This window comes from Lactuca virosa, chromosome 5, assembly GCF_052849685.1.
Source record: "Lactuca virosa cultivar CGN04683 chromosome 5, Lactuca_virosa_CGN04683_v6, whole genome shotgun sequence".
Taxonomy (NCBI): Eukaryota; Viridiplantae; Streptophyta; class Magnoliopsida; order Asterales; family Asteraceae; genus Lactuca; species Lactuca virosa.
Window position 1 is genome coordinate 379,087,252 of NC_136430.1, and position 20,483 is coordinate 379,107,734.

The 20,483-nt window shown below is 33.6% G+C and overlaps 1 long non-coding RNA gene and 1 other non-coding gene across 2 annotated transcripts; both read right to left on the minus strand.

Moving 5' to 3' along the window:
* Window positions 1-1,066: 1,066 nt before the first annotated feature.
* Window positions 1,067-1,147, minus strand: TRNAL-AAG (transfer RNA leucine (anticodon AAG)). The gene has a single exon. It is a non-coding gene; the product is annotated as a tRNA-Leu (tRNA).
* Window positions 1,148-8,163: 7,016 nt separating this feature from the next.
* LOC145116696 (uncharacterized) lies at window positions 8,164-11,020 on the minus strand. Its single transcript, XR_013712262.1, has 3 exons — window positions 10,706-11,020; window positions 8,396-8,806; window positions 8,164-8,220 (listed from the first exon to the last, which is right to left on the minus strand). It is a non-coding gene; the product is annotated as an uncharacterized LOC145116696 (long non-coding RNA).
* Window positions 11,021-20,483: the final 9,463 nt, after the last annotated feature.

Sequence of the window (20,483 nt, forward strand, 5' to 3'; positions counted from 1 at the left end):
AAAATAAGCAAGGTATAAATACCCGCAATAACAAAACATTAGGAGTATAAATGGACAACTTGTTTTACCCAAGTATTGCATAAGAGCGGGTAAAAGGTTCATTACAACTCTTCTTCGGGAGGCTTATAAAAGTAAGACATCATCAAAGAGAAAGCCTCGGACTCACTATTTACCAAAAAGATCGTTAATTCATTATATACAAAAATGCAATTCACATCTAACTTAAATATCGGAGAACGATATTGGGGGCAACCTCGGTATAGCTCATGACATTTCTTGTTTATCTACATAGATCACGCGTAGCACAAAGAGAGGTGTAGCATCCCCACCCCCCCCCCCCCCCCACCCAAAAAAGTTTAATAATAATAATAATAGTAATTAAATAAATAAATAAATTTAGACATACACCGCAACTTTGTTATCAATCTCTTGGACCTTTTAGAATGAAAAGACGAAAACGAAATTAAAGCTAAAACGCAGGGGAAGTGCATATGTACTGCAACTTTTTTTGTTCATAAGGTTTTATTGCAACTTCAAGTTGTAATAATTAGCTCTAAAATACACATTTAAACATCCATGGGATGTATGGTATTATTTTATATATGTCTGAACTTAAGAAAGTAAAATATGATACGATATTATATATACATTTTAAAAAAATAGTTATGCAGTCTCGGATAGTATCATTGTACCATATGTACCAATTTCATCAATAGTATCATTGTACCATATGTACCAATTTCATCAACAATAAAATTATATTACGTTGAAAGTTCTAGGTGTTCTAGGTTTTAAGGGTTCTTTTCTTTTTGTACTTATTTATGGCTTAATTTTCTCGCGATTTATAAATCGAACCTTAAGGTGGATTATTGTACAATTATGACAATTTTGATATAACTTATGAGTAACAAAATGTGCGGATCAATGAAAAGTTAATTTAGTCATTTTAACATGCCATGGTCTTTAATCGGTATTACCTTAAAATGAAAAAAATAATAATAATAAATAAAAGAATTATTACCTTAAAATGAAAATAATAAAGCTTTTAATCTTTAAAAGTGAAGCATGTTGAGAGTGGGATTTGAACCCACGCCCTTTCGGACCAGAACCTTAATCTGGCGCCTTAGACCAACTCGGCCATCTCAACTTTTTGTTATTGCTTCTTATGTTATCGTATTAATATGTTAAATTATCCCTTGAGAGTCCAAACCCCATGTAATAACTGATCATCTTATTCCGAGAATATCAAAACATGTTATTTATGTTAAGTATCGATTTGATTCATCAATTAACGATTATTATGTTCTTTGTTTTAAAATTAAATATACGAATTTCTTTAATAAAAAGGTATTGAAGTTTTGAGTTTCAATTACCAAAATGATACATTAAAAGTGTACAAATATAATACATGATACATTCTAACATTTCTATTTAACAAGAAGTTCAATTTTACATTGATAGAGAAAGTTATGTAAGTTTACAAACATATTGCATAATCTTCCTTAATTTTAATTTAGCTCTCAATAGTATTGTAATATATATATCAGCTAATGAGTTTGTTTTAACTTTAAACTACATTTATTTTTCTACTGAGATTACAGGAACTTGAAAGATGTAACTTGTTTTATTTTTTACGAGATCCCCGAATGAGGGGTGAATGAATGTAAGCCATAAGACATTAGTAAAGGTTTTCTTTAACAATAGTCTAAATAAAAGAGTAATATTAAATTTAGGGGTGGCAAATCGGGCCATCGTGTCGCGTTTTTTTCTGACACGACACGAAAAGGTTTATGTAACACGAACACAACACAACACGATTCGGGTTTTTTTAACTAACACGAAAACGAATCGATAAAAAAACGACAAACACGACACGACACAACAAATATAACATGACATAATAATTAAGGTATTTAATTAATATTTATTCATACATAACACGAAAAACACGACAAAAAAATGTTGAATCGTATCAATTTCGTGTCAAATTTTGAACACGAACACGACACGACACGACATCGTGTTTTTTACACTTGACACGAACACGACACGAACATGAATTCGAATTTCAGTTTCGTTTCGAATCGTGTATTTTTGTCGTGTCGTGTCATCAATTGTCACCCCTAATTAAACTAACGCTCATCATATATATATATATATATATATATATATATATATATATATATATATATATATTAAATTAACGTTCATCGTGTATTTCGTTTCGAATCGTGTAAAGTAAACTCTATATATATATATATATATATATATATATATATATATATATATATATATATATATACTTTAATGGTTCTAGTTTTTATCTAGGTTTTAAAGTAAGAAAATAATAACATTTATGTAACACCGTAAATTTTCAAACAAATTTTTCATTTAAAAATCACATAATTCTCATAACACATTTCTCAAAATCCTCATTTGTTTAATTTACAAAACATATCTCTGTAATCATTTAATTAATATATACTTTAATGGTTCTAGTTTTTATCTAGGTTTTAACGTAAGAAATAATAACATTTATGTAACACCGTAAATTTTCAAACAAATTTTTCATTTAAAAATCACATAATTCTCATAACATATTTCTCAAAATCCCCATTTGTTTAATTTACAAAACACATCTCAGTAATCATTTAATTAATAATCAAGGATCCTCAAACATAACTCCTTCTCTGGTGTGTACAATCAAGTCGGTGCCTTCTCGCGATCCTGATAAGAACCTGAAACACATAACACATAACACGGTAAGCACGAATCTTAGTGAGTTCCCCAAAATACCACACACGACTCATTAGCCACTTGAGGCTATAACTCGATAAGACCCTCTAGTCAATGTGTCTCAGTGGGACCCTCCAGTCCTACAACTCTGATGAACCCTCCGGTCCTAACTCTGTGGACCTTCCGGTCCTAACTCTGTAAACTCTGATTAATACACAACATAAGCCATAAAGAAATAATGCAGGATATCACAATACACAGATAAGCACATAAGACATCTCGGTCACACAAAAATACCACTCATGGTAAAGTATAGTGAGAAGACTCACCTCGCAAGTAGAGTAAGCAACTCCTGCACCCGAATTGCTAATCTAATCCCTGCCTAACATATGTCACAATTGCCACCAATTAACACATGACATGAATATCCCATAATGTTAGGTCAACTCCTCTACTAAGTCCCAGGAGGGTAAAAAGACCCTTTTGCCCCTCAAAAGTCCACATTTGCTCGAAACCCTAAAAGTAAACAAAGAGGTCAACACACGGCGCGTACGCTGGGCGCACGTCTAGCCATGCATGCAACGGGGGTGGCTCAGCGCTACGTTGCGCGTAACTGGGAGTACGCTCAGCGTACGTCCCAGTCTTGCTTATTCTACTCTATTGGTCTTAACTCATTAAGACAAGGGCTACCATCTCAGATCTCGGTCAAATAAAGTCTCTTATAGCATAAAGTTGGTGACTTTAAGCCCCATCAAAGCTGTATAAGTCTAGATCTCATAAATATCTCACTCATTCACCATAAAAATCCACATATCTCTTAAATGGGGAGGTCTTGACAACCAAGTCTCCATTTTTATGAACTCTAGCGTCTGAATACATCAATGAGGACAGGTATAAGGCTCTGAGGTGGACCAACTCATAAAGCTTCAAGCTTTGGGGACATAAACCCTAAAATGGACCTTTAAATGAACTATGCAAAATAAGAGCAAAGCTTTGAGCTTGATACCTCTGAATGTTGCTCCATCCACAAGGAAACTCAGATCCAAAATCTTGAATGCCAACTCTTCTTCCTTCAAGTTCCTTCTTCTCAAGAGAACTCCATAAGATCACTTCATAAGCCTCCAATGCTCACACAAGCTAAGAAACGAGATTTAGGGTTTTGAGAGAGGTAAGGAGCTGGAAATGGTGGCTGAATATGAAGGCATATTGTCCCTTAAATAGGGATACCTCAAAACATTAGGGTTTTCTTCCAGGACCTAGTACGCCCAGCGTACTAGGTGGCCTTCGCGTTTCTTCCACGCACATTAGTACGCCGAGCATACGCATAATTACGCCCCGCGTACTCAATTGCCACAATTTTCACAATAAGGGCTAAACTTGCCAAATCTTCAAACTATCGTGGCTCCTTCGTTACAAGTCCGTTTACAACGAACCTTATATCCACGGAAAGGTGACGAGAAGCCCTACGCTCCCAGCAAATCGTCCCAGCCCCCGGGTCTTCCTCACGCCCGAGTTGCAGCCCACGAATCCCTAAATCACAGACGATTCAGAACAGGATGTTACAATTTATCTACGGTTTTAATGTAACAAATAACAACAAACGTTATTTGTTTATTACAACGGTTTACTTTCATTTCATCATATTACATCATTGTATTTTTAAAGATCTATCGATTTATAGGAATATCATCACACTACAAAGCAACCTTCAACATTATAATTATATATATTTCTTACATGCATTTTTATGCATCATTTTGTTAGATTTAGTCTCATTCTGGACCATATTTCGGCATTTATAACTACATTTTTAGTATAACTCGAACAATTTATGCTTTCTTTTAGAATGTTCGCACTCCTCATATTTTGATGTATTTTTCAAGGATGTTGATGTAGAGTTGGATTTTGGATGTAAGAGTGGAGCATTAGAGCTTAACTGGACTTAATATAATTTAGGATGCTTGAGAATGGAAGGAAGCAACTTGGAATAAAGTTTTGATCCCAAAATGCGAAAAAACGCAAAACACAAGTTGTGTTCTATCCACCAAACTCGACCATGCTGATATAAAATGGGATTTTGAAGGCTAGATCTATGAAGCTCAAGAACGGTTTGTGCTTCTGAAGCATGAGTCGTGTTTCCTCCCCGAAACCCATTTTCCTGTTTTTTGAAGATTTCAAATATTATTATTTTTGTGTCACCCAAACACGACCTAGTCACTCAAACATGAGTTGTGCTTCATGCCCGTGTTCCAAAAAATGATCTCGATTTTGCAATGTACATTATTTAAACGCGTCTGGATTTTACTCGAAGTCAAACAGAACCGTGTTTACCAAAAACGGGTCGTATTTGTTGCCAGACTCCTTATTTAATGCTTAGACTACTCTATAAATACACCACATATTCTAAGTCGAACCTTAAGCTGCTACATACGATTTTCAGGCAATTTTCTAAAACATTTCGGCAAATTTCAAGATCTAAAGATTGCGGATTGATTCGTTCATCTAGTTTAGTAAGATTTATTGTTTAGACTTTGTTTTTATTACTTGTAGTTCATTTTTATCCATTTCTGGCAAAAAAAAATTAGATTTCAATTTCGTAATGAATCGATTTTTTATGCAAGTAATCATTAGGCTTGATTTTTGGTTGTGATTTATGTTTATTTTGATCAGTTTCGTGTTTAATAATATGTTTGATCTTTAATTAATTTGTGTTGGCCACTTGAATTGTTATTTGATCATTTTAATTAACTGGTTATTGGAATCCATAAATTTTAAATTTTAGGTAATAAGTAACAAATATTAGATTGGTTATGTGTAGAATTTAATTCTAATATAAACGTATTGACAAAGTTTTTACGCTTTTGGGCTTATTAGAAGTAATTAACTTTACTAAGAATTTTTACATTGTTCTTAATGCTACTTTTCTAAATTGATTAAGAGCTTATTTGGTTAAGTTCGTAAAAAATAAGGTTTAATTCAAAGAGCATATTTTGATTAAACAATTTGGTATAGGAAAATTGTTAGAGTTTGTTAATGATTTTCGATATCAGTTTAAGCATAACACAATTCACACAATCAAAGTCGAAAGTTATTTGCATGATTAGGAGAGTCATTGCGGAACTGAAATTGCTTTTAATTATTTTATAAATTATTTAGTCCCCCCACCCCCCCCCCCCCCGCCACCGCTCTGTCTAATATTCTATTATACTAGTATGTGCCTTACGCCAAAAAACATCGACTTTTAGGACGTGTCCATGTTGATTCGACGCTGCTTTCCAGTACTACCCTTAAGTGCAACCAAACTGTAATTTTTGTACCCCTTTATTATTTGTTTAGGTTTAAACGACGCACCTAACAATATTAAAGAAATTTGAAAGTATGATGTTATAGTCAGGTGTGATTTCAATGTTTAATACCCTAATATGAAGAAATGAATCGGGATGTTATAACAAAAATATCAATAAAATTACATTGTTATTTCATGCATTTAACCCTATATCTTCTCACAAGGTATCAACTTACTTGTCTCGATAAGAAAAACCTACCATCAACTATGGATGAATGGTCTGGTGTTATTGGAAGATAGAGTACATAATAAACTTTATTTATCAACGAGATGTAAAAGTTATATCTGATTGATAATACTATTTTTCAATTATCATTAAGATTATTACCGACTTAATAAAATGAACCAACTTTGATGTGTTACTCCAAAGTGGATTACATGAGGGGCATGTAATAGAGTTAGTGGGTCCTTCATTATTTGGAAAAAAATAGAAGTTTTACAATTTACAAACCAATATTCATTTTTTTGTCATCATGTTTATAATGAAACTGACAAATTTTTATAATGATTTTAGACAATTTCTCAAGTTTGCTTTCAGATTGCCTCAAATATGGATATAAGAAGGCTAATGTTGTCTTTTTTACTCCGGAAACTCATTTTTTCCAACATGGATTAAACTAATGGTTACACATGTGACTATTCAAGACACTACTCTTGTAAGTAGAAATACTATTATTATAATTGGAGATAATAATTAATTTTGGTTATACGAATGAAAATTTAGCAAACGGTAACTAAGGGTCAAACAAGGGGGATTATGATTAACAATTTAGTTCTATATGTTTAAGATATTGAAATTAGATGATTGTTATAAAAAGACAAAAATTAATTGGTGAGTATAAAATGGTTGAATTCAATAATTGGAAATATAAACGCTTGCGGTTTCAGTTTTAATAAAAGTAAGTATTATTGAGGGTAATTATTTGGTTTTGCATTTGTCCGTGTTACATAGACTAATAGTATTAACTGTTCCTAAATCTAGGTATGAACAATATTTTTCTACACCTCTATCCTACACAACGATGGGGAAGATCACGTTAGAGTCTACTTACACTTAGATAAACAATGAATTTAGTAGAATTATGTAACGGAAAAAATATCAAACAATTAATAAACATAAACTAATTACAACTAGTAGGATGCTAATCATGCTTCGCATGGGGCAGACGGGTCATTGTTGGGTTTGTTAATTATTATAAACTCTGACTCTTACAGAACCCAGTTTGCGTACAGCTTTCTTGAAAACTTTTGTAGCAATTGTAACTGTAAAGTTGACAGGATTACTGATGATATCAGCATGTATAATCACAACATCCATCCTTGTAAGTGCAGCTTCAAGTTGTGGTTGCCCTAGAAAACCTCTCACCTAACAAAAAATCAATAGTTGCACATTTTTCTTTTGAATCATTACATAACTAGCAATGTACTTTAGTTTGGCTAACAATATGGACAATGTACTTGTCCCATGATACCTCAAGATTTCTTTTTCCTAAAATTGTTTCTATGTTAACATGACCTAATTGTCCTTATATATCCTCATCACAAAGAAGTTATTAATGCTTTTACTCTACAAGATTTGTATATTCAATCTATATCAAGGGCATTTTAGACATTTCACAACATAGCCGAACACAAAGTGTCAAGTTAAATGTTGTAACTTTATTCAGAAGATGGAGTAATTAACAAAAATATGCCAATTTAAACAATATGGCATGAATATGAGCTTAAAATAGTGATAAAGAAAGCTACCACAACACCAGTATCTATATGGCTAATATCAGTTGTGATAACAGGGCATTAACGACATCATAGAGATGAAGAACAGAAACCAATGGATTCATCTTCATTAGCATAGGAAAAGGTTGACTGATCCCTCCAACAGCTCATTAAGACCGATTGTTTTTTTGTTAATGTTGTTCAATAATTCATCATCATGTTTTCGAGTTGAACTTACAGATTCAACAATATATCCGGTTCAAACTTGGTGGAATTATAAAATCAATAACTCCCTTTAAAAAAAATTGCATTTTTTTTTCTTTTTAATCATTCTTTTACTTGTCATCCTCGCATCCAAATAGGCCCTTTTCATAATGGTTTGTACGAAGCTCCAATCTTTGACTAACTGATGGGATTGGATACTGTAAAAGTTTAAATGCAAAACAAAAAAAAAAAACAAGAATAAATTTATAAAATGAAAAATGAACTAAATTTTAGTATGTTTCACATTTTTACTTCATATTTAAACCATTAATTTTTTTTATGTTAATAAGACCTATTTTTTATGTGAACATACTAAAATCATCAGGGAATTACCCTTTCCACAACTCCCTCTAAAACATGCTTGTTTGTTTAAACCATCGAAAAATTTATCATTCGGCTTATTGGTAGTTGCGTTGTGATATTTCCACATCCTGCACCTCTAATTGCTCTTGCAATTTTTACATCTTTTGTTGTAGAGAAGGCTGTAAATTTGATAAAGGGATAGGAAAAAAGTAAGAGAAAGATAGGATACATCAGCTTATTGCCAAATAACTATTATCCGGGAACAATAAGGGCATTGTGCTTATGTTGCATCTTTTAAATTATATAAAATGATTCCAAAGCAAACGAACTTATGTCACTCTTTGCATCATCAATATAACTTTGGTCAGGTTAGTTGTCAACACCAATCACATAATAATTCCTTTTACTTTTGTTTCCAACTTGGTCATCGGTTGCATCCGTCTACAAAGAGAGAAACATAACATATTTTATATTGAGAAAAATAACTTTACGTAGAAACCGGTAAAATATGGTGTGATGCATGGAACATAATAGAAGGGTTACTACTCTAAAAATGATTAAGCATTACAAGAGAGACAAAAACAGATAAAAACACAAATGTGAGTCTTCTATTAACCAATGTATCCACATACATGCAGTAAAAAAATCATTACATAAAATATGTAGGTTGTGCAGTCTCACATTGTGTTTCAAGGTCTAGTGAGGTTTGTCCTAGTTTGGATGCTCTGGTGACTTGTAGCTTGCGTAGTAAAGTTATAAAATGAATAAATAAACAAAGGTTATGTTATGGCAGTCATTTTATAATATTGGATAATTCAACTCAAAATTCATCATATCATAATACCAAATATAACCAAAAACTGATAAAAACACAAATATTTCTACCTTGAAACATTATCTTTCCACAACATATTTGTTGGATTAGGTGGTCATACGAGATGAACTTGGATCTTATGGAAAAGTTTCACAAGAGAGCTCATCAAGAAAAGTATAAGGTCGTCAAAGCTCTAATGGCTTGCAAATTGAAGGAAGGAGAGTTTGTCTGCAACCACGTGCAAAGAATGCAAAGATACGTGGAGCGCCTTGAAAGGCTAAATGTGAATTTCGACGAGGAGTTGGCCATTGACATGGTCCTTAACTCTTTACCACCTTGTTATCATCAGTTTATTATGGCTTATCATTTGAGCAACACAAAAACCATATTGGCCCAACTCCACAACCTATTGCGAACAGATGAGTCAGGAATAAAAAAGAATCAAACTCCTACCTCTACTAATGCTCCTGTCCAGGGCCGGTCCAATGATTTTTCATGCCCAGGGCTAGACAATAAAATAATGCCCTATACGACCAAATCACATACTATATAAGAAAGATGTTTAGTAAGATTGTTAAATGAATGTGTTGAATAAAAAATGATCATTTTAACTTTTTTTTACAAAAAATCATCGAGAAGTTTGAAAAAATCATACCAAATCACATAACCACTAAGAATCGCATTCCAAATCAAAATAATAATTGCAAATTCTAATTTTTTTTTATAATTCATGATATATCAAATAACTTGTTTAACGAATCACTCTTTTCAAAGAAGTGTATCTTTTCCAACTGCCCTTTAATATTTGGCCTTTGACCTTGATGAAGAGATTGCAAATTCTACTTCCCTGCAATGTCAATGAGTTGTTTAAAAATTTCTGAACTCATACTTCCCGCTTTGTATAGAGATTTGACTCAAACAAATAATTTGTACAGCTGACAATTGCGTATTTGAATGAACCATAAGATTTGAAGTTCATAGGGTTAGAAAGAGATCGGTTCAATACTTATAGAATAGATTTAATAAAAAAAACAAATTATATAAATCTTAGTATGAAAAATGTCAAATCACCAATAGTTTGCTAGCATCATTAGGATCTTGGTTGAAGGTTAATTAACAACATAACCTATCTATAATTTAACCACAAGTGATTTCACCCACATTACAAAGCATAACCACAAGTGACGTTTTAACTGCAACTATGGAATTTTAAGTCATTAAAAACATATTTTCATGTTAAAAGTGGACGAGGTCAAGGTATGATGTTCCAATTGGTTAAACTATCTAGTAATGCATCTCCATGAAGTATACTATCCTATTCTTATTCTATCAGTGCTTCATAATAAAAACTTAAAGAATATCATTATATCAGAACATTAATAATTTCAGTAAACTAATATCACTGTATAAGAATTGTAGAATAATTACCTCAATTTGAAATAAAAAATTAAAAATCAGAAGCAAAGAATGAGAACATCATAACTGGAAGAAAAAAAAAAGTCGAGAATGAGAAGGAGCACTCAGACCTTATAACTCAAATACCAAAATGAAGTGTGATTTCCGATATTAGACACCAAAAAAGCAAGAAGGAGAAGGAGAACTCAGTCATAACTCAAAAAGCCTCGAAGGAGAAGGAGTATTTTTATTTAACAACTAATTTAGGAACACAGAAGGAGAACTGAATCAATAAATTATACTCAGAAGTCATCTCCACTCTCCTCGACTTATGTTCCATCTAGACTCCTCGATTTTGATTTAAGCGTGCGAGTTTGGATTACCAAGAAAGACGATGCGTATTTTTTGATTGTCGTTGCCCGCTGTCAATCTCGCACCCTTATTTCCTTAAGCTGCTGATAGGTTTAATAGATTATGAACTTCGGCCCAAATAAAAGTACATACCCGATATCCATTAGAGCTATTGAAAACATGATGCCCCTTAGTCCACTGCTGCCCTGGGCCATGGCCCTTGGGCCGGGCCTGCTCCTGTCCTGCCATTGGGCAAAACAAAGGAAAGAAAAGGAAAGGTGCTCCTAAGCTTATCTTTTTTCCAGCTTCTTTCTCCATTCAGTACGACACATGTTTATTTCAAGACCAGTTGTTGATAACCTTAATAATGGATGCAATAATAGGCTCAAATCTTGTCCATTTCTTTCAGTTTCAGAGGAAACAACAGATCCATTGGTTTCTATAAGTTGTTGTTCATCGTCAAGTGATTCATAGCTAGTGAGTGTATTACCTATGTCATCTTGTTGGCATTCATATTTGTAATCAACTATGTCATCTTGTTGCCTTTTGGATACTCTACCTAATTTTAGCAATCTCACATTGTGAATCTACACTATGCTAATAAGAAAAAAAATTTGAAATATATATTAGCAACAAAAAATCTACATTTATTGAAAATAATAAGAAGAATTAATCAATTAATTACTTGATTTAATGGAGTTCACATGTAAATGATTCTCAATTTAATGGAGTTCACCTATAAATGATCCCCAATCATAACAATTGTTTGTCCAAAACTAGCACTGAAAGACATTATGAAGGGAGTGTACGGACAATGTTGTATGTCATTTATATGCGAGATACTTTGTGACAACTGGCAAATTTGGAGTCGAGCAAAGTCTAAACGTGTATTATGTAATAGCAAAACCACATCTTAACTTTGTTGCAATAAATCATTTATAACCAAAAGGCATCATTTGTATAAGTATTTATATATGTTGAAAATCATGTTTGTAATGAAACTTTGAAAGCCAATCAAATTAAAACAAGTCAACATAAGGCAACACAAGATAACACAAGTCAACATAAGTCAAATAGTTAAGACTTAAGGCATGATTTATGCTTTGCTTGGAGAGTTATCGGTTTTAGGACCCCTACACTATGAGATTTTGGTTCGATTGGACTGAAATCCCTTGCCTAGGCCGAAAACACACCTAGGCCGAAATCCCTAATGAGTGGAAACCTTGCTAGGACCGAAATCAACAATTATGAGTGGTGTACAAGGTGATTTCGGTCATGCCTTGACCGAAATCACGCTTGGTTTGGCCGAAAACTCCATAAAAATCTAAATATTATATGCCACTTGATTGGTGGATTAATTTCCCAAGAAGATAATTACACATATCAAGGCAAATGTCACTTCACCTTACCTCTTATCCTCCTATATAAACCACGATTAGAACTCCTTCAACACCTTCATCAGTCAAACATTGTCACATTTTAAGTTTTCTCTCCAAACTCAAGATCAAATATCCCCAGGAAGTTATCTTCTTCAAAGTTAGTCTTAAGAAATTTAATTGTAAGTTCCTTTGTGAATCTAGTGTTTAAAACACTTTCATGTTATTTCAATTAATTTACACACATTACTATGTGTTTAAAATTCATACGATTCGAACACCATCAGGTACTCTAACTCGAAGATCATCGTTTATACCTCGTTATCTAGCCGCAAACACACATAAGGTGAGTTCATACCCCTACATTTTTCAAGACTTTTTCTATATTTTAGGGGGAGAGGGGAATACAAGTAAAACACAAGAAAATTTACGTTAAAACGCAAACATTTAAATACGTTTATTTCCTATTTTTACGAAAAGTGATAATGTAACGCCCCGATTGTCAGGTATTAATATTGCAGTTTTAGGCCTTCAAGTTTTAAGGCCCACTCGACGAGTTAGATGCTCTACTCGTCGAGTAGCAGCGGGTTTGGGCCACATCATTAAGTGACCGACTCGCCGAGTCGGAAAGGTGACTCGACGAGTAGGAGCTGGCAGAGGAAACCCTAATTTACGGGGTTTTGCACCCTATTTAATGGACCATTAGTGCCTCCCTCAGTTCCCTACAGCCCCTGAGAACCCAGAAAACCCTATTTCGTGTGTGAGCCTCATTTGAGTGTGTTTGAGCTTTTGGAAGGTGAAGCTTGTGAGGGGAGCTTGAAGATTAAGAAGCTAGCAGCAAGAACTTGTGTGAACCTACAAAACCTACCTCCTCTAGTTTCATTTTGAGGTATCAATTCGTGATCTTAGCTTTATTTTCATTCTAGATCTCATTGGGTGAAGTTAGGGCTTTTTGCCTTGATTATGGAGCTATATTGGGTGCATGAGCTAGATCTGAAGTTGAAACTTCAGATCTGGACCCTTCTTGGGTTCCAAGTTGATAAAGTTCCGAGCCTTGCAATGTATGAGCCCTTCCTTAGGAATTAAACCTCATTTCAAGCTTGAAAAGTGCCTTTTAGCCTATAAAGCCATGCAAGCACGTAAAGGTGGCAACTTTACGTTGAAAACACACCCTAGGAACTCAGATCTACTGTTTGGAACGATGGGTTAGCTTGGGATCGGTTTGATTATGGGCATAGATCGCATGGACTCGGCGAGTCGAATAATCCGACTCGACGAGTCAATGTAGGGTTTACAGGACAGGGGTTACGATTGAACTCGACGAGTCTGGGAGATGACTCGGCGAGTCTTCTGGGGTTTTTCCCGATTGGATTGACGCACTGGACTCGACGAGTTGGAAGCTACACTCGACGAGTCAGGTCAACAGGGAGGGTTGATCGTTGACTTTGACCAAAGGAAGGACCAGTACCTTGAGAGGGCAGTTTGAGTAAATTGGAATTTATGATGGGAACTATTGGTGGAATAGGTGTTGGTGTTCGGGAGCGTGGTTTGGAGGAGTTCGATATTGTATCATCGATCCACTTGTCAGGTGAGTTATCCTCACTATACTAAGGGGTCGAAGGCACCAAGTGTGACAACCATCAAATTTTAAAGTCAAACAAAGTCAACTAGTCAAACCGGTCAACTCCATTAACCCTTGTATGATAGGGTTTACGTTATGTAATCACTGTACAATTCGCTATTTTAATGAGAAAACATCATTTGGAAAGTTCATGTGTTTGATTTTCCTTAGCCTTAACAGTGCTAAACAATGAACCAAAGCGATAAAACACTATTGCACAATCATCGGGATTGTGTAGGACACTAAATCATGGCTTAACGGGGTCTATGGACCTTGCGTTGCGAAGCCGGACACTCAAAAAGATCACAAACGAAACCTCTCGCAATCTCATTCAAACCCTACTCAAGATTACTTGACGCTAATAGGATCGAAACTCATACACTACGATATAAATTGACGTTAATAGCAACATAGTATAGTACAACGTTATAACTATAATCAAATTAAATTATGATACCATATTAAAATCAAATCAAAGTATAATGCTCTAATTAAATTTAAAAGAATCAAACTTGAATGCTATAATTAAATTTCAAATCAAAGTAGATTGTTATAATCAAATAATAACTCATCTTTTATAAAACTCCATTTTTATAAACTTTACATTAAATTTTATAAAACTCTATTTTTATAAACTTTACATTAAATTTTATAAAACTCTTATATTAATTATGTAAAAGATGCTTGTGTTAGTGGGAAATTATGAAGACCACAAAAAGCAAAAAGATTATTCCCATGGTCTCCCACTCACACCTCCCATCCACTTTCCTTTCCTTTTTCTCCCAACACATTATTCTCTTCACCACTTAAACCTTCTCTATTCTTTCTCTCACTCTCAATCTCGAAATTTCCTCCAAGAACAATCTATTATACTCAAATCTTCATCCCTCTTGAAGCATTCATCAAGGTATGTTGTTAAAAGTTTCATATTCATACAAGAAACAAATTAAATCCACCAAAATATCTAAAACTCATTTTGTGCATAAACCTGATTTTTCTCAGAATCCCATCAATAAAATAAGAAGTTCTAGAAATTTTCAGAAATTAACTTATTTTTATTGAATTACTATAATTATTGCAATAAAGTAGGGCAATAATTCACATAAAATACTTTTTGCATTCAATAAATTTTGAGAAAATTCTGGGATGACCAATATATTGATTAAACATAAGTTATGAAGTTTCATGCATTTATATTACTGTTTACTATTATTTATGATTTTATTGACTAATTAATAATGAAATATATAAAAAATACTTCCCATAGTCACAAATATCTGAAACTTCTACACTGAGCTCTACATCATGTTATAAAACTATGGTTAATTTTACAGATTTTTTGAGAATCATTTACTATTTTTCCCGAATTTTGTGTTGTTTAATCATTAAAATATTAAATAAATACTAAAACAGTTCAGAAAAATATACAAATTTTACAGTAATTCATATTGTATGAAATAATCATTTCCTAATAATTTCATAATTTTTCAATACTGTTTACTATTTAAAACTATTTTCCTAAGTATTTAAGCATGTAAAAATGCATTTTAATGATTATTTCATATAAATAATTGTTAAAATCTGTAAATAATTATAATTGGACAAGTTATTATTTTAATAAGAAATTATTAAAATCTGGCCTAAATTGAAAATATAAATTAATTATGCAAAGTAAGTAATTCAATTTAAAATTCATTTAACAAATAAATACCTTAATATTATAATCAAAATGAATTATTGTTAATTCATCTAATATAAGAATATGTGTCTAATTATTTGTATTAATACTCCATTCTCGTTTAGCAGTTCCTAAACCAAAACTATTAATTATATTAGGTTCTACGCCATTTTGACTCGAATCGTCTATCGTACGACACACGCATTTCGTTTTGTGACTAATGTGAGTAATCTACCCCATACTTTATAATTTTCAATACTTTTGGGGTGTATCATGTGGTTCTAATATATTCCAACTTCATTTTATTGTTTTATCACAATTGAGACATTGTTGGGACATTTATACGTGAGTCATTAATTGTATAACTATTGTTTGTTTACGCTACATGTACTTGTAGTGCATTACTATTTTTAGTCTAATCTCCATGACTATGCCCGTATTCTTGAGGTACGTTATGGACAATACTAGCGCTATTGGGTTGACCACCCCGCCTTGGGACGCTAAGGTGATTGATCGCACGTGGTTGAGTGTGTATGTTGATTAGATGCTCCATCCTATATATATTTATATATATATACATATGTATATATAGGGTGAGGACTTATTGTTGTTGTTATCATTTGTTAATCAATTTTTGATTTATAAACCGTTATCTCAAATACAAGTGTTTGCCGACTTCAAAAGAAAACAAATTTCAAATTATAAATGTTTCAACTTCACAATTTTCTCTACTAAAATTAGATTACTCACCAACTCTCGTAGTTGACCTGTTTTTACCCATGATGCAGATTTGAAGAATGAAGTTGATGAAAAATAGGTTGTGCCTTAGAAATCCACAAGACTATTTAAATTTGATGTAATAAATGTTGTTCGTATTTGGATTTGTATTTATATGTTATGGATCTTGTTTGCATACTTAGTACTTAATTGAATCTAATCATATTATAACATAGTTGTCATGAGACTTTGAACAATATATCACGCCTTGATCGATTCCGACAAGGATCGGGGTGTGACAGATTGGTATCAGAGCCCTTGACTATAGGGAATTAGGTTAATTGCCTTGACCTAGTCTATAGCCTCTAGGGTCCTCTCGTATGCTAGTTTATAAAATACACACACAACTGCATGCAATTTACACTTAGAAAATCCTAGGAATACCTTTGTGTGTTAATTGCTCCCTTAAGTGCATACGTATTACTCCTGACACTTATATGTGTGCATACACTGGTGAATATTCTCCTCTTTCTCTAAAAATCACACACATATTCAAGTGGTTTAAAAAAAATGTATATACATATATATTCCTTAGAGCTCATAGGAAATTCAAAGTCATCCACTCTAGTCGGGTAGGATCATAGTAATTGACGCGTAGTAACTGGAAGGGGGAGGTGTCGGTAGCCCGAAAGTCCTGACTAGGTAAGCATTCGTATACATCCCAATCAACCGAGGGACCAGTTTGCTTATCTGGGGACCAAAGGCGAGAGTTCCCAAACCTATAGGCCAAAGCGCGTCATTCACATTACTTTTGAGCCATCAAAATACCCGACCTTATCAAACGTATCCGAAAGGATACACTCCAAAATGGCCAACTCATTGGACTATTAAGTTCCCTAATGGGCCTAGAAGTGGGAAAGAAATGTGAAAACTTAGTTTTGTGGGGGCCCACGCAAGTGCTACATGTTTCACATTTAGTAACCATGGAAAGCCCAAAAGGTGCCCAACACTCCTAACAATGGCCCAACAAGTGTTTTACAATTATTTTACCCAACAATGTCTAAAAAAAAAACTTTATTTCCATAATCAATTTACAAATAACTCACAAGTCCATATGCGCGTTTCTCATAGTTGACATGTTCCTTGTTTGGTTGTGGACTTAGGGTAGACTCATTAGGATCAACAGTCTAATAAAATTTTAATTACACATAACTGGGGGCATGTCGAGTGAAGCTTAGGAGTGGATCAGACATGGAACAAATCACAAGATTATAATCAAGTTATTCCTACTAAATTCATAAGTCTATTTATATAGACCTCTGGTATAGAGTCGTCAGCGTAGTCGTGTCGGCAATCTAGAATATAGCTAAATACATAATACAAACTATAATACCCAAATTGTACAAAATTTTCTGCATTAAAAATCAATAGACAAACACAATGAAACTAAAAAGGGTATCAATCTATCAAGAGAAAAACACATACAATGTAGATTAAAATCCACTAATTATAACAAAATGGCTAAAAGAAAAGGTAAAGACTAAGGATTGTTAAGTCCTCTCTTCTTATAAATAGCTTTGAAGCAAGCTTGCCTAAGCTTCTTTGTTCTTTCTGTCAATTCCATACCTGGCAATTTCTCCATCATCTTCTTGTGCCCTGCTAACGTCTCTACCTCCTCCTTTAATCCCAACTCCTAGTTTTTTTAGGTAGATGCAATATATTTTTCGTGTGAGTTCACAAAATTTACAATGAGTTAAGTTTATGTAAATATAAATCAGAAATCGTAGTAAAATAATTGATTCGATGTGGGATATGCCTAGGGTCTATGTTTATGTTCTAAAGAATCTAATAATTAAAATTTTAGAAAATACCAAAACTACTTTGGTTACCAAGTGCATGCATACATGCATGAGTAATGTATAGAAGGTTATTATCGTAGTTTACCTTGGCATTTTGAATGAGGGATTGAAGGCTCTTAAGTTTTCTATGAGGCCATCTGTTTATGTTTAGCTCTCTGCATGTTTTCTTCAACAATGTTAACCCTATCCCTAGTTCCTTTGCTGCCATGATTATCGGCATCTCAAAGTACTTCGCTATCTCTTCAAACTCCAATGGTCTCAATCTATTTGCCACCTTCCGGCCACCGTGATCAGTGGTGGCAGCACTAGAACTACCTGTAGCCTCACCACCGGATTTACAGTCTTCACTGAAACTAACCAATGGTAAATTACCATCCTCCCAACAATCCCATAAGCTTATGTCTTTAAGGGGATCCAAATCGTGAAACTCATTTCTAGAAATGATGTTTTGATCTTTGTTAAGTACTGTGGAAACGTTCTGATCGAGCACTTCATGCAATTTTTCCGACAACTCGTAATCATGATGGTCGAGCATGTCACCACTGCAAAAATCCAAAAAAAAAAAAAAAAAAAAAAACTCAAGATAATCAAATCCAACACGATGAAAGACTCTTTTTGATCACTACAAATCCAAACCATGTTTTGATCAATATAGACAAAATCACTTTTCTGTGCGAAAGATGGGGTAATGAGTGACGTTTATATATACCTGAAAAGATCTTGATGATCAAAGTACTGGAACCAATCGAGGTCATCTATGGGGTTTTGATGATCTGCAGGTGGATCCATTTGTGAGGGAGAAGTTAAAAGTTGCGGTAAGAATGTGATGATTTATATAAGTGAAGTGGGAGAAGTAATTAATAACAAATAAAGAGGAAATGAATATATATGGTCTTTGAACTGTAACCTTCTTCTTCAATTCACACACATATACGTATATGTTGCCGCAAATTATGACTTATGTGCCTCATGCATTTAATACATCACATGCCTACCGCATATTCTTGACTTTGAAGCTACGTACCAGTTTCAAATTTCCCCAGTAGCACACTTTTCATTAGAAAGTACTCCAAGTCTTCACACATGAACCAGTTAGAAAGTACTCCAAGTCTTCACACACGAACCAATTAGAAAGTACTCCAAGTCTTCACACATGCAAATTATGACTTGTGTGTCGCTATAGGTAACTAATAAAATTTTATTTTTTAACCCCTTAAATATCAGTACAAGCTTCTAACCTCGACGTTTAAATTCAAATTTTCTTTTTATTACTAAAACTAGCATCGATTCAAGTATATAAACCATGAATCTTGAGAACACGGCAAAACCCAAATAAGTCTTATCATCTATGTAAAAAAAAACTCAGGGTTTTTACTAGTAAATCTATCAGTGGCGGAGCTTGAACAATTAACTTGGGGGGGGGGGGGCGAAAATATTATAAACTGAAATTAAAATTTAAAAAAAACAGATTGTTTTCTACAAATAAACATCAAAAACACCTAGAAAAAGAATTACAACTCAGCCCGACAGCCTTTAATGTCTTTAAAAACAGATTATGAATGATATATTAGTAAGCAGACAACAATTTCTCTTTCAATGTTTTCATCTTTCCCATGATTATATCTAGAAAAATCAAAATGAAGGAACAATTGATCCAATCAAAACAAAATCAAATTCAAAATTAGAACAATAACCAATAACTCATTTAACAATAACCAAATCAATCTTTGTTGTCACTTTTCAGTTTTGTTTGAAGCTGACAAGCTGTTAAGCATAACCAAATCAATAACCAAATCTATAAGTTCATAACTTATAAATCAAATTGGCAAATCGCCAAATCGCAAATGACAGCCAAATTAAAAGGAAACTCAGTAAGACAGTAGTAACGCATAAATAGGCAACAAATTGACAGAAAACAGCAGCAGCAGTGCAATACGCCAACACCAACAATCAACAATCTTACAATCAGAAAAGAAAGAACATCTGAACAGGATTTGGGTCTCGGGATTACATACCTGATTTCTGTGAAGTGAGAATGGGGACTTGGGCACTTGGCGATGGCGATTGGCGAGAGTGAGACCAGGCGACTGACTTGGCGAGACAGCGACAAACGAACAGCAGGCGAGATAGGCAGCGAATTGGGAAAATGGGGATGAATCGATTTTAATTTCTTGATACCGCTTGGTCGTTTGGAGAATTGGGAGTATTGGACCATTCTGATTAGGAATCGGGAGGGGCCAAAGCCCAAGTTTGAAGATAGCAGTCTTATAACTATTTTATTTTGAACTACAATTCCTACTTCTAGCC